The following is a 15,879-nucleotide window of genomic DNA, read 5'->3' as shown; positions in this document are numbered from 1 at the left end:
TACTTACATTTCTCTAGTATTCAGCTGGGGTGGTGGTGCAGGCTTCAGAAACCTGACTTTTTCAGTGAACTGATAAAACCTTGGAAGGTGCAACTCTTGAGTTTCTTCAGCTGTTTCCTCATGACTAAAAGCCTGTTGTAATCCACAGATAGTTTTTAGTTGTCTGTCCTACAGGTAGGCTTAAGGGATGTCTTTAAGTTACCATCTTCTTCTGTTTCTACATTTTTCCTAGTTTCTGTATAAGTAGCTCAAGCTGAAATTTCAATATAGCAAATGTAATGTTTTATTTTTAGATAAAATCAGATACAGAAAGAAAGAAATGGTTAAAAACTTTCTCTGATAGTGAAGCTAGATGGAATACATATGCTGTGTTTATTTGTAGAAAGAACAATGTGAAAGAAAAAAGGAAAGAAAAAAAATTTTGCAAAAAATTTCTTTGCTAAATCTCTTTGTATGTTTCTAAGTATTTGTTCCTGTTTTTCCACTCCCTTTGCCTTCCCAAAATGGAATGACTGTTTATATGGAAACAAGATGGCAAAGGGTAAAAAGCCTTTTAACCTTTATTCTGCATCAGTTTACAATGCAGGGTATCTGACCACAGCTGCTTTCTGGGTTCTTATAGTAGATGACACAAAAACGTTGACAGAAACTGGTACAGCTACTGCAGCTCGGTTTTGCATATCATCTCTTTGTATCCCACTTTGTTCCTATAGGCTGAAGTGCTGGGGGTTTTCTTAACAGAAATAGTTTTGCCCTCTGATTTTGTGGGCAGGATTTACAATGGAGCAGTGGGTATGGGTGATTTCCAGTGTTTGTGAGTGTTCATGATGTGAAAGTCCCAGCTGCACCACAACTCTGGATCCTATCTCTAGTTTTAAGACAATCTGAGACCCTGGAAATGAACAACACTGACTCTTGTCCTATTAAAAAATCCAAAAGGTTTCTCCTCTCATGACACAGTGCGTGAGAGAATTTCATAGCCAGGGTCAAGTTTTCTTTGAAGACTGAGATACCAGCTTTTGTATCCCGTGGACATGACAGGTTTCTGACTGATGTTTGGTTCAGACATATACACAAAGTGCCTGAGGCACCCGCTGAGCCTAAACAAAGAAGCCTGGGAAAGGTCTCACCATATCTATTGTCTTACACTGACATCAGCCTTTCCATTACAAAGGCCTCCAAGACCTAAAGTAATCAATAATGATGAATGTGGTTTTTCCCTGTGTGCATCTGAGACAGATGGAGAGTCGCTGTGGTCAACAATAGTCTGCAGACAAGGGCCTTGACACGGTTGTTTAAAAACATCCCAAAAACCGTACATAAAAAAAAAAGGTACAAAGTTGTGTGATTTTTTTTTTTTACATATTTGCCTGCCTAATTACAGACTCCTTCAGCAAGCAGTAGCTGCTTGCATGAGGATCAGTGCTGTCGCTGAGCAGCATCCATCTCTCTGAGAAATGACAGACAGTTTTTCCGCATGATTTTTTTTCTCTCTGCATCTCCATTCCTTTCCAAAGTCTCATTTCCCACGCTTTCTCCATCTCTCTCTTCTCTTGCTCAGGCTGGTTCACAACATGCCTGTTTACAGAGGCATCATGTAGTGAAAATACATACCTCAGTCAGTTAACCTTGGGAAGAAGCTGGTTATAGACTGTGCTGCATTTTTAACCTCCTTACATGTAACTGTGTTCACCTAGGACTGGGTGGAGGAAGCCATCACGTTGAGAGCAGATGCTCTGTGTACCTTATCCAATCCCTGCCTGTTCACATTTGTTCCACCCACAGCACATCTCCCCTCCGGCAGAGGCATGTCCCAGTCTTCTGACAAATGCAAACAAAAGGAAAATCGAAGCAGGATGCAAATGATCAGAACTTCATCATTCTCCCGGTACTGCTTTTGTTTTTCAGTTGCCTTAGAGTTCTTTTGTGATCCCAGTAGAGGTGCAGATGGGTAGTTTGGGTGGATGATGATGAGTCCTTAGCAAAACCTATAAAAGAATTTTCAGTAGCACTCACCTAAGAAAATTATTTTAGTAAAGCCAGGAGCAAACAGAAATACAAATGTGAATCTCTAAAGTTGAATTTGGCCCTCATTTCCAATGGGATGATAAAGAATCTTTCCTGATTAATTGTTAATAACCTAAAGCCCAATGTAAGCATATTAGCAGTTTTGGGTTTTTTTTCAAATTACAACGTATTAGTAAATAATCAGAAACTGGCCTTAAAATATTTTACATAGAATTCAACAGACTGTGCAGCAATAGGGGTAAATTGGGAACTATTACATGAAGGACACAAGATATCTTAATGTTTTAATTAGCATATTGATCTTAAGGCGGCTAGCTTTGCTCCTGAGCCTGTGATCCCCACCCCATCCATAGGCAATCTGGGCTGTGTGAGCTGCTCCACTGATCACCTAAAAAGACATATAGCAATGCTGTCCTTCTTTGCTTTTGAAGTCAAAGACTCCTGCTCTCAGTCGTCTGCAACACCTTAATTGAATTACTGACCATTGTTACTGTCTCTGTGCATTGGAGGGGAAAAAAGCCCATAGGAGACAAAGTTTGTGATATCCAGTGAGTGCTTCCTGACTCCCAGATTCTAATTTACATGCCCCCCATCCATGAGTGTTTTTCCAACTTTTTCCTTCCATTCTTTTCACAGTATTACAGCTCCAGAAGAGACCACGTGGCCTGTTCACTTCAAGACCCATTTCTCTCACACCAGTGGAAAGGAAAGAGGAGGGATGACACTTTTAATAATTTATTCCAGCCTTCCCACATGGGGGAGGCGGGGAAATTGAAGGCTTCTGAAATTAGCGGGGCTGCACTGATGCAGATGAAGGCACCATTTAGCTCAGGATCATGCTAATTCCTCCCTGTGGACAGCCTTTGAAAGAAAACAAAAAAGTGCACTCAAAGACAGATTGCTTCCTTTACATTAATAACAAAAGTGTTTATTCTAGTAAAAAGTTGGAAAGGAGCAATTAGAGACTTCAGGGAATATGCTAAGTGAAAATGTGTTTTTGTTTATCCTGGATTACAGATAATTTACTAAATTGCCATATTTTACTTTTTGTGGTCACCAGTGGCACAGTGACCCAGTTGTGGTAATGCTCCTCTGCCATGCTCTGGAAAATCCAATAACCCCTGTGGCTGCCCCAGGGAGCTGCTTGTAACTGCCCCAGCCTCAGAAATGTCCTGTGTGCCTTGTACAGGGGACTTCCACGGGAAGTCCCCTGCTGCTTGCAGCTGCTGGCTATGAGGACAGCAAGCATGGCGTGTCTTGCTGCTGCGTGAAGTGAAAGGGATGGCAAGAGGAAAGGGATCCTAAAATTAATTTCTGTGGCTTATTAGTAGTAATTCTATATTTACAATGTGCCTGAAAAGGCTTCATCCAAATCTGTTTGGCAAGCTGGTTAGCAGTTCTAGCCCAAAAATATTTTATGTATCTAATCACTACTGATCAGAAAAAATGAAGGAAAGAATGAGATGAACAAATTAAAATGAGCCAATGCAAAGTTAATTTTTAAAACAGCTCTTTCTTCATTGTTTTATGGTTTGTCCTGAAGCTGTGCCTAGTCCCCATGCACAGATATACGTTTGGATTGTCCCCTTCCACCTTTCATACACCAAGCTAAGAGTTGAGCCTTTGCATCTGAGGGATGCCCAGCCACTGAAGTGGGGGTCAGGTATCCTGACAGCTTTCAGCAACCTCAGAGCCTCTTGCTTGAGGGTTGGTTTGCTGGAGTGTGAGACGCTGTGAGAGTACTGTAGCTTTGCCATTTGTGTGTGTGTGTGTGTGTACTTTTGGGCACACATTGTGACTCTTGGGGATGGTCCTGTGCAGGGTCAGGAGCTGGACTTGTGATTCCCTTCCAACTCAGCATAGTCTGTGATTCTGTCATCTGTCTATCTAGCTCAAACCATCTGGTGCTCTGAAGTCACTGATATCTTTCTTTCAAGGAGATTTGACAAGGTTTCTTAACAAAAATGAAGGAAACATTGAGAAGCTGCTAGCCTTGCCTGATTTCAGTCTGGTATGGCCTCTAGTATAGCCCCAGTTCTTATTGCTGTCCACTGTATTTAAACAAAATTAAAAAAAAAAATCAACCCCTCAGAAACCCAAACCTGTTCTAATCTTTGCTATCATTTAAAGTTTTTTTCTTACCCCTAAAGACTTGTGCTTGGTTCTAAAACAAACACAGCAGCTTACAAAGATGAACCCTAAAAATCCCTAGTGATAATCAGGTAGAATAACCCATCCTCCTTAGATACTTTTCCTTTTTTTTTCCCCAATCTCTATCCAAATTTTTTAAATCATATGTTCTGAAGGTCTGCAGACTTGTATGTATGGATGTAGCTGATTTTGCATAAAGCACCAGGTTGAATTCCATCATCATAGCCTGCCAGTCAGTCTCCCTTACTTCCTGCAGTCTGAAATCTATAGCTCAGCTTTCTGCAGCATGGATGGAGAGGGAGGCAGTAATTTATATGAAAAGGTAATTGGTCTCTCTTGCAGATCACTGGTTTCCTGCTTCTAATAAGACATCTATCATCAACCAGTTGTAAGTTTCCATCTTCAGATAGTTTTAACACAATGTGTATTTCCTCCTCTGCCATAAGTACTGCAGTGACCTTCTTTTGAGATAGCTACAGCCTGGGCATCATTAGCAAGTTCCACACCTTAAAAGAAAGCCTGTAGGTTTTTGACCGAGCAGAGGTGAGAAAGCACTGGTGAGACTAAAAGTGACACTAAAAGTATCTGTTGCTATAAAAACCAACAAAAGTCTGTAAACCATGAACAGAGTGAAGATGCACAATCTTGGTTAGCTGGTCAGTGCAAACCCTGACAGCTCTGAGCTCTTTTCCAAGCCTGTCAGCAGCATCTCTGTCTTGTGTGGGCTGAGCTTGGGATTTCTCAGGCTCTCACAATCAAATCCTGCTGAGTCACAGGAACTAGAAACGCATGAAGGGACACTGTGTGTCCACCCCATGAGACATGCTGAACATGGTGACTGGCCATACCAAGTGCTATTCCTACAAGAGATGGGCATCCTGTGAGCAGTTTCGTGATGGACTTCTCTCAGTGATTGCATTAATATGTTGTATTTTGTCCTGTATTAGTCAGATCTAGGCTGGATGCAAAAAGGTGTGGCCACACCATCTTCTGCGTACTTCCCTGTGTCTGACTAATAGTCATTAAGTCCTAACCATTTCTGTGGCATCATTATGTCCAACCATCTTAACTTAATTAAACTCCAAATGATCAATGTATTGACTGCCAGTGGTAGATGTATCAGTCCAAACTGAAGAGATGGAGCCTATTCTTCCTTAGAGATTTGGCTCCCTGAAAAATCAGTCGTGGCAAAATAAACCCTGAAATGAAACTTGATCTGACTCCAGTTCTTCCCAGCTGGCTCGTCCTTCACAAGATGCAAGGGCTACATCCCCAGTGGTGGCCTGAACACAGCCAGGACTGTTTTTAGCAGCTGGCAGGGATTAGCCACCTCCACCCACAGTATCACCTTCTCTCTCCCACCAGCACAGAGTGGCTGCAGGAAGGCAGCAGCTGGGAATAGTCTCAAGGCTCTGCTAACTCCCAAACCACACCTGTGGATTGTGATAGTGGGGTGTTCTGAAGGCTTGCCAGTAACTGTTCTAATAAATTAACAATACACATGATTCAGTTTTGAGCACTAGGAACACACCTTGACACTGTAATAGATATACTCCAGTAGATATAGCCAAGCAGCCTAAATTTCAGACAAAAAGCTCTGTATTTTCAGCCTACAGTAACTGTTATCCTGTGTCTCAAACACCCTCACTTTGGATTTCTGAGGCACACTAGAAACTGCCACATCAACACACCACGTAATTAAGCAGACGTTTGATCTGGGTTGGATATTCCTTGCTGGTAACTGACCCTCCACTTAGTCTAGGTTTCCAAAAGCAATGCTTGCAGTCCACAAGGACTTTAAATTATACTCTTGATACTGAAATTACAGTGTTAATGCTTTAAATTACACTTCCAACTCGGACATTACCTTTACTTATTCATCAGGCTCACACCCAAGGGGCCTTCCCTTTCTGCAATTGGTCATTGAGTGAAAACACTTTCCTTCTGCCTGACCCATGCAATCTGCTGCCGTGAGCAGCACGGTCTGATCGTGTATCACAGAGCCCATGTAGTGCCTTCTTGAGTTATTTTTGCTGTACTGAGACTGCCACCTCTCCTGGGCTCCCTGTGCTGTGTGGTGGGAATGATGTGTGTTTGAAAAAGTCTACCTATTGTAAATTAACTTGTACACCCAAATGGTATATAAGTAAGGGCTAATAATAGCAAGAGCAAAATCTACTCCAAAGCAGTTCTGTATATCATTTGAAAGCTTAATGGAGCTCACTGACTCCTGCTCTTGATCTTGAGGATACTTGAGGATACTCCAGTTCTGCTCTTGATCTCGAGGATACTTCTTACCAGGTGTTTTTTACTGGTCTGACCAAATGTGCACAGCTCAAGCACTCGTTAGGCACTCATTGTGCTTGGTGTGCTCTCAGTCTCTTGGTCATTCATGAACTCCAGAGGTGCTCCTTGACTCTTGCCCTCCATCCCTTGCCCTGCTGGTGGTTACTCATGGCACAATCCCACCAGAACTTGTGGGCCACTGTGGTAACTGAGAGCTGCCAACCAAACTGCATTTACAGATATTGAAGTGGGAGAGGTCCCTGCATATATATAATTTTATTTTCTATTATAAAATAGATTAATTTTCTTATGCATCTATAAATGTAAGTATGTTTTACTAATCATTTATTCCCACAACTCTCTAGCCAAAAATATACTTTAATGTTGATAAAAAATGCTTAAATGTAGTGTTACTTAAATGAACATCATTACCAAATTTAAAAGTTTGTTTTGTTTTGTTTTGTTTTATTTCTCTCTTTTATATGATTGAATATTATTTTGCTTTCATTTAAAAATTGAACTTTTGAAGTTTCTGTGGGTACAGTCTTTTTATTTGATGGTGTTGCAGCAGGACTTCTGAATTGCTCTATGATGGAAGGACAGTATTTATTTTCTGTCCTGGAAAGCAATTACTTTACCCCATGTGACTTTCTTTTCCATCACCCAAGTTCCAGATTACTCTCGAGTGTAACTGTTTTTGTGATTCTTGACTTGTCCATGCAGCCTAGGAACCATTTTAACCTTCTGGGTATTTCTTTATGATTGTCAGTGGCAGAGCTGATCTTCAGCACTGCACAACAGATTGATAACCACTTGGCAGGTAGCAGCTGTGGGTGTTTTTTGCATAAACTTGATAAGCCTTGGGAGCAAAAATAGTTGTTCAGTTCAACTGTGCATTGTGCACTACTGACCCAGCCATGCTTATAGTGGAAAATGACTGCAATAGCACAGTTGATGTATCTTTTTCTGCTCCTGCATTTTAATTCTGAGGGTGAAAAACCCTCATGAACTGCACCCACCTCACCTCTTCCTGCCAGAGAAGCTATTCAGTGTGTTTCCTTTGAAGCCATTCACTGTGTTTCCTTCAGCAAGCACTGTGCTGCCGAGGAGGTAAGTGATGTCCCTCAGCAATTGTGCCATGGGACAGAGCAGGCTTTCTTAGGTAACTTCTCCCAGCAAGTGCTTTAACACCAGAGTACTATCAACATTTAAAGTCCAAATTCCAGAGAAATGTTGAATATGAAGGGTTAATTACATAGACAGGACGTGTGTCCAGACTGGCGCTGAGGGGTCCATTTTTTTATTTGACACTTTTCTGTCAGTTGCTGTTTTCATTTTCCCAGCTGTTCTGGGGAAGACACTCTAGCTGTGCAGAGTACAAAAAGCCAGGCAAAGACCAGCCTGAGTCAGGAGAGAGGCTGTCAGGGCCCTACCCCCTCAGTCTGTCCCAGCTGGTGTCTGAGATGGTTGCTGTGCTAGGCTGCAGGGTCCCTCCCCACTTAGAGCAGGGTTACATTCAGCCCACATACTTCAGTTTGGCACAGGAAATCCAGTTCTTTCCTCTCCTCTCCATGGCAGAGCACACTAGTTGTGATTAGGGTTTTTTCTGCTAAGGTTTTTTTTTCAAATCCCCCATGGTGAAAAAACAAGGCTGTGCATTTCCGAGAAAGTGAAGCTGACAAACAAAAATAGATAATCTGTCCTTTAGGTAAGCTTTCTCTGCAGTACAATGTGTGAGCTATTGGAGCCTTCTGGAGAAGAACAGTACAAATTGCATGGTCAGGGACTTAATAATTCTTAGGTATGAATCATTGCTGTCAGAGTTTCTATGGGAACAGAGAAATAAGTGAATATTTAGGCTATTTTCACATTAATTATATCAGATCATCCAGAGGTTGTGCAATGTCTAGAAGCATGCAAAGAAACAAATAACTGTATTATTTATATATCTCTAGTTACTGTTACTGGGTTTTTTTTGAAAAGTATGTTTTATATAACTTAGTCACAAAACATTTAAAATCAACAGAAGACAAACAGGACATTTGGCTGTAAGTTCAGAACAATGAACTCATGAGGTTTATTTTTATGTGCAAGTTCAGCCTGGATGGGTGCCATGTAACACAAAAATCCAGTTACCACTTAATGCCTTTTTTTCTTCCCTTGAAGTGATGAGGGCATCTGGATCCCATTTTAAATTGCAAACTAGGCTTTTTAGCTTTTAAAAACAATTTGCATAGCTTGAACTAATTAGTGCTTTGGTTGATGTGTAGGCAGTAAAACAACATGACCCCAAGCATGAGAGAGGTGAATGAGAGTTGCATGAATTTTGGCATTTCCTAACTTTTGAGAGCTTGGATTGGCTACTCAAACATTTCAATGTAAGCAGGGTATACACACAGCGGAAGTCACGAAGTAATTCTAGAAGAAGACCCCTAGGATAATCTGTGCACATTTCCCAGCATCGTAAATGAATGTTCACAGGGTCTAAATACACAGGGTAATGTTCTGTTCCCCTGAGCAAAGCCAACAGCCTCAGCCAGATGCATCTGTCCCTCTTGAGTTGAGCTGTTCACAGCAATCCCTGAAGCACGTGTGAGCTCCTGACACCAGAGGTCTAGTTTCTGTGATCTGCATTATTTCTGCTGATATTGGGCAGATGTCCCTCTGTTCCAGCTGGCTGGACCAGCTTTGGCCAATGCCCAGCCAATTTCCTCTCAGATTTAGATGTTTTCCTCTCTCCAATCACACTCAAATCTCTGCAAGCACACCCATGATTATGTTCAAGAATAAATAAAATATGATGTCTTGTGGCTGAATTACCATTGAAGTGGGTGCTGCAGGGAATCAGGAGCCCTCAGGCACCTGAAATGATAGAAAGCAGAAGAAACATATAATTTCTACGCAAGACAAATCTAGTTGATGTGAAAATGAGGAAACCTGAACTATGCCCTTCCAAACCCAAGTTTCAGATCCACATTTCTTCAAGGGATGGATTGGATTAGGTTTTGCCCAGGTTGCAGCACTTCGCAGTGCTGTGGTGAGAATGATGAGGAGGGATTGCCTTGCTACAGTGGTACAGACCAGTGAGGCTTTTCTGCAGAGCTGTGCAGGAGCTCAAGTTCCAATGACACATTTTTGTTTCATGATACAGCTTGTTCTGCCAAAAGCATTCTGGCATTTCAATCATGTTACCCTTCAACTTTCTGCAGCCTGCAATTCTTCATAGACAGCTTTGTTACAATTAAGGTTTTTTTTTTTCTCTCCCCCAGAAGATGGCAAAATGCATTCCCTGAATCCCAGAGACTAGGGAATTACTGTTGCTTGAAGAAAATGTTGCTAGATTTTTTTTTTAAACTTGGCAAAAACATCTTCATTCTTTGTTCACAGAAATAGTTAAAATTATATACCCAAAAGGTTCTGAAGCATTTTTCCTTTCTGCAGATACTTTCTTGGCACCTGGAAATGATGATCCCCCTCAACGACGCTGTCAGAGGATGGGGCCAGGGAGCAGCTCTGCAGTGCAGCCCTGAGGTCACAGTGGGCACCCAGCTGAACACCACTGAGGTGTGCTCTGACAGCAAAGGCAGCCAGCAGCTTCTGAACTGTGTGACCAGGGGTATGGCTCAAAGGTCAAGGGAAGGGATTGTTCCCCTCTGTGTGGCACTCCTCACGCCACATCCAAATACTGAGTCCAGTTTTAGGACCTGGCACAGGAAAGATATGGACAAGCTGGAGGGAGCTCAGGGTGGGGCTCCCAGAGTGGTAGGGCTGGAGCACTTGCCCCATGAGGAGAGACTGGGGAAGCTGGTCTGGGTCAGCTGGGAAAACAGATGGCTTTGGGGTACTTAACAGTCCCCAACACCACCAAAGGGTGGTGAAGAGATGGAAGAGATGGAGTGGGACTTCTCACAATGCTATAGGATGGGAGGGCAAGAAGCAATGGCCCCAAGTTGGAATGAGAGAGGTTCAGGCTGAGTGTAGGGAGAAACCTTCCCCATGAGGAGGTCACTCAGGTCACCCTGAGGGGCTGTGCTGCCTCCATCCCTGGAGGGTTTCTAGGCCTTACTGGTCCAAGCCCTGAGCAGCCTGGTCCGATGCCAGCGCTGCCCCTTTGGGCAGGAGGGTGAACTGGGTTTCTCCCAGCCTCTTTTAACCTATCATCTTCTGATCCTAACCACTGAAAATGGGATACTACTGCTCTAAACACACTGAACAAGTGGCAGTGCTGCCAAGCTGACAGCAGCTGCACTGAGCCTGAGATCACTCATTGCAGATGTGATGGACAGCATCCAACCAGCAAATGGCAGGTCACGTTATTCTTCCCTTTTTGCTTTTTAAAGGTATTTGAGAAACTCCTGAGGTCTGTGCAAGTCTTCCAGATAGAAACCCAACTACCAAAGTTCATCTGTAAAAGCCATATATGGCCTTAAGCAACTGAGCTCAGGTCAATGCAATGTTACATTTTACTATATGTTATTTGATACACACTAGGTTTGTAAATTGAGAAATACTGTAGCAGCCCTGGCCAGGGTTGAGCAATCCAAGAAATATGAAGTTTAAAGTAAATTCAGATCTGAACACTGGAGCTGTGTCCACAGTCTTGCACACCATCCAGCTTTCCTCAGTTTCTATCACTGTTTCTATTTGTTATGACAGCTATGTTATTTGTGGGGTAACGGAACATTGTAAAATGAAGCAGAGCGTTTAAACTACCAAAATTCCCTTATTGTGTGTACTTTCATCTTAGGTTTCACTATTTTTTGGATCATACAGCATGTACAGTTGTGTACTGTAGACATGATAAATCTGTATATTAATCTTTGTGACCTGTGTTTGCCCTGGCTCATGCGATCTCAGTATTTCCATGGCAAAAAAAATAACAGGAGGCTCAGTGTAGAAAATCTAAGGCATTTACTGTGTTTATAAATCTCACTATGGGCCTGAGCTTGTAATTCCTTTACTTGGTTAAATTTTCATTATTCATCTAAGGACTGCTGCTGAAGCGTAACATTATGTGTAAGGAAGGATTTGTAACATCAGGCCCCAGTGACATGTTAACATTAGCAGCAATCATCCCTGTCTTCCATCAAGTGGAGGAAATCATGGAAATGAAACAAAAAGTTCTTGTGGAAATGATTAAATCGTCTGGGTCTGCTGGGGCAAACCAGAGCATCACACAGGGAAGCTGCAGGTGTGCTGAGAGCAGCCCCGTGCCCCACTGAGAGGCAAAGGGCCAGGCAGGGCTGCTGCAGCAGCCTGGGCTCAGCCCAGCTGAAAGGAGACCTGGTGCCACAGCACAGGGCACCTGGGGGGAGATCTGGTGGGAAAAGGGGCAGCTACAGAGATCAGGGTGAAAGCAGTTTTTTCAAGAACTGTTCACATTAGCCCATGATGTCAGGGCATGTGCTGGCTTATTATTCTTACTCCACTATTTTTGTTATTTTTTGTTTTATTATTCCCTTTAGTTTGATACTTAACAAACAAACAAACAGTAATCTAACAGGACACTTTCAAGGCCTGAGCACTCTGCATGCCCTCCCAGGGCAGACCCTTAACCTCCTTCCCCTCACCAGTAGCATCCTGCAGAAGGAGTCAGTGGAGGCTTTCATTGCCTCCCCATTAGGCTGCAATGGCTAATTAGGAACAGCCTGTGTGTATGAACAGCTCTGCAGCCTGTGCCCAGCCTCAGGAGGGGATGGGGTGGCAGCTGCAGGATATCCAGCCAGGCCTGCAGGAGGGGACAGGGCACTGGCAAGGGTGATTACTGCTGGGGGGCTGAAGAGGGAACATGGCACCATCTGCAAATCTCAACCTCGCTGTTCCCACAAAATCCGAGAACAACTCCTCGTCCTCACTTGCTCTCAGGGGAATTAAAACAAGTCTCAAGTCTGGCTTAACATATTTTCGTAGCCAAAACCATAAGAAAAAAATCTCAGGTTTATTAGGAACAATTATCTGCACCTTAGCTGCTGTTTATCTGTAACAGGATGCAGTAAATCAGATTAATGTGAGAAAAGAGGAGGAGAGATCATGTTCTCTGCTGTTGTTTGTTTAGCTTAGATGAGTTGCTAGATGCCTTCAAGTTTCAATTTTTCAATCTGTTGCCAAAGGGATCGGGAGATGTATACGAGAGCATGCATGACTCACATGAACACTCTTGGCTATTTCATTTCAATTCTCCATCTTTTCTTCACTTTTGAGCTCTTGTTATCTCATTAGGAGCACCTTATACATCCTGTCAACACTTCTATATTTTTGAAAAAAATTATGTTTTTGGCACGTAAGAATGGTCAAGAAATCAAAGAATACACAGAACTCTCCTGACTAATGTATTTGTATAATATATAATTTTGCAAACTGTGGTGGAGATTCAAATTTCATAAGGCAGATGTCTTTTTTTACCTCCAGTGCCATAAGGAAAAATTCTTGTGAATTTTCTTATTTACCCTGAACAAAATTAATTACTTTTTTAAAGCTGATCTCTGGGAGCCCTAGTTATCTTTTTTATCTGTGCTGCTGACATATTCCTAATCTGATGTTGATCCAAATGGTTTCAGAATCTGTACTGCTATTTCCTCAGAAATCTGCTGCCTCTCTAAGAGAGATTTGAAGAAGCAATGGCTCAAACCGCCTTATTTCTAATTTTCTGAGTTGCCCTCAAATTTAAGAGCAGACTGCAGCCAAGGAGCAGCAAACTCTGTGCTAATAAGGGTTGTGGTGCCATAGGAGTGAGTCAGGGTATGGGGTGCTTGGATCTCTATGCCAAAATTGGGAATGGAATGGCCCTGCCTGCTGCAGGGGGTAGAGGAGAGGTGGTATAACAGAGGTTTAGGAGAGCTGCTTTATTACCTAATTTATTGTGGCATGGATTGCCAATCCTCTTGCAGCTTAACAGCCTTCTGGGTCTGGCACAGGTTTGTGCAGCTGCTCAAGAGACTTTTGGTGCACTTACAGTGCAGATTTACATTGAATCTTGGAGTTAGGCTGTGCTTGCATTTTCAGGGATGCTGAAACTTGCCATTATTATAGAAGGAAGAAATAGAAAGCAGAAAAACAAAAAAGAACATTAGGAGAAACAAAGGGGTTCAGCAAAGGGATGAGGGCTCTACATTAGATAAAGATTGCCATCCACTTTAATTCTTGGGGAGGGAAGGGGCAGTAGAGGAGATGTGAGGACTGTCAGTCATCAGAAAATAGAAAACACATGCTACTTTATGCAGTATCAGAGTCATTGCAGGAGGGTTCTCATGGTTTGAGACCTTTCTTAGATCTGTGCACGTTTGATAAATGCTACAAGATTGAGTGGTGAAGTGCCTCACTTCTTTGTCCAGACCTCAGAGTCCCATCGGGGGCTGCAGGAACCTACATACAAATAGATATCTGGAGTAGAAGTTCAGGTTATATTTCCTCAGAAAGGAATCTGCTTTACATGTATCAGGGACATTCTGCAGACTGCACTGATGCATGGTAAGTTGGGTCAGGGAGGGAATTTTCTTGGAATAACCTTACTGCTCTGCACCACAGGAGCCTTGAGGGCACAGCCTTTGTGCTGTGGAGTGACAGCCCATGTGAGTTAGGAGGTCAAAATCTGAAGCACTGAATCAAGCTGTTGCTTAAAATGAAGTTCATTACCATCTGTTTGCAAATACTTTTTTTTTCTCTCAAAGAAACTTAAAATCAATTAAAAATAATTTGCTGATATTAGTATTTATTTAAGCAGCTCTTAAATCAAAGCAATTCAGGATGCATAGATTTGGAGATGGCTCACACATCTTTCATAACTTCATGCATGGTATGATCTTCAAATCTCCACAATGATATCTAACAATGATATTTTCTTTCATTTTGTCATGTGGTGCAGGGCTGTGCCAGCCATCTCATTCAGCACAGCAGTAAAGAGCCCTGCAAATCTTTATCCACTGCCTTTCAGATGTTAGTTACTTCTCCTGACAGGCAGTGGGGTGCCACAAGCACAGAGATGGCTCACACCTCGAGTAGCAGGGGGGGGTCTGGTGCCAGCAGGCACACTGTGAGTGACCTGGGTTTGTGAGCTCCTCTTCTAACCCTGCAACTGAGTGGGTGATACCAGAGAAAAAGAACAAGGCTGGTGCTATAATCTTGCATTTAATTAATGTAGAAGTATAGCTCACTTGTGATGCTCAGAAATATTGAATTCCATGCCTTTCCAGGAGAAATGCTTTCAATCTTGTAGGAAAAAAAAAATAGAAAGACAGCTTTATCTTTTCCTTGCACCAGCATGCAAAGAGATTGTTTGGAAAAAGAAAATCTAATTAAAAACTGTTAACACAGTCTTCACAGCTGAATCACGTTCCTCATGCTTGTCCTGTTGTGTCAAACAATAAACATCTGACTCACCACAGAAGCTGCTGCTCCCAGGGCCAGGCACCTGAGTGCTGGGTGTTGTGCTGTTCATTATGACAACTGCTGAAACCCTTTTCACATCAGGCTCTGAGCCTTGATTTCCCTGCAGAACATTTTGGTTTTTTTTTTCTCTCCAGTTTCCTAAAATATTTTCTCTGTCTTTTTGCTGATGAGATTCTTGGAGCTGTGGAGATTGTGGAGAATTTGTAGGTGCAGTTTGTCATAACTTGAATTGCAGGTGTTTAGAAGCAAAGCTGGGGAAAGCACAGAGCTTGCCAGCAGTGCTCTTCAGATCAGAGGAAGCCTATGTTTGCCTGAAGAAGGAAATTGGAAATAAAAGAGAAAGGAATTTATTTTGAAGGATAGCAGAATGGCCAGTACGCAATACTAGTGCTACTGCAAAGACTGCATAATATATTGTGACCAGATGGGTATCTGTATTTATATTTAATGGATAAAATTCTACCACCCTCTCATACAAAGATGTTTCAAACTCACCTGCTTACACTAGAGGTGATTTATTTTGCTAGTATGGGATTAACATACTTGTTGACCGTTAGCTCTTTTGACATGTTGATTTTTGTTTGCATTTTTTTCAATATCAATTTAACATAGTATAGTAAACAAAAACAGCAGTGTAGTTGTTTGACAGCTAATTAGTTGGGTTAAAGTCTTACCTAAGAGCCAAATACCTCAGAAAGAGTCATTCCAGATTCTGGGTCAGGTACTATAGCTTATGTTGTTGATTTAGAAATATATTCCTAGCATGTCACATGAACTGTCACAATTTTATGTGGGGACAGAACACAATTTTCTGCTGTTTGTGTTCAACACTCTGTAGTGCAGCGCTTGTTAAAATTTTAATTGCCACCTTTTTAAAATTTGACATAATAAAGCATTCATTTGTAGATGATTATTGCACTATAAACCCCTTAATAGTACATAACCAATGTCTTTGTTTCTGTGGCTTTCTCATTTTCTAAGCAATAAAGACTGGAATTATTTAATTCCTTTATAAAAAGGTATTTTCCT

The 15,879-nt window shown here is 42.1% G+C and overlaps 1 long non-coding RNA gene across 4 annotated transcripts in view; it reads left to right on the top strand.

Annotated features, from left to right (window-relative positions):
• Positions 1 to 15,879, top strand: part of LOC132323935 (uncharacterized) — a 55,364-nt gene that overhangs the window by 22,016 nt on the left and 17,469 nt on the right. For 2 of the 4 annotated variants that reach the window (XR_009485475.1, XR_009485473.1), the window contains 2 exons: positions 1,786 to 1,888; positions 2,665 to 4,826. This is a non-coding gene — a long non-coding RNA (uncharacterized LOC132323935). Of the gene's footprint in view, positions 1 to 1,785; positions 1,889 to 2,664; positions 4,827 to 9,906; positions 10,082 to 15,879 lie in introns of those variants that run through there. The other 2 variants (XR_009485474.1, XR_009485472.1) reach the window with 1 other exon arrangement.

This window comes from Haemorhous mexicanus, chromosome 2 (assembly GCF_027477595.1).
Source record: "Haemorhous mexicanus isolate bHaeMex1 chromosome 2, bHaeMex1.pri, whole genome shotgun sequence".
NCBI lineage: Eukaryota > Metazoa > Chordata > Aves > Passeriformes > Fringillidae > Haemorhous > Haemorhous mexicanus.
Note: the sequence above shows the minus strand (reverse complement) of the source record. Positions and strands in the feature narration are given on the sequence as shown.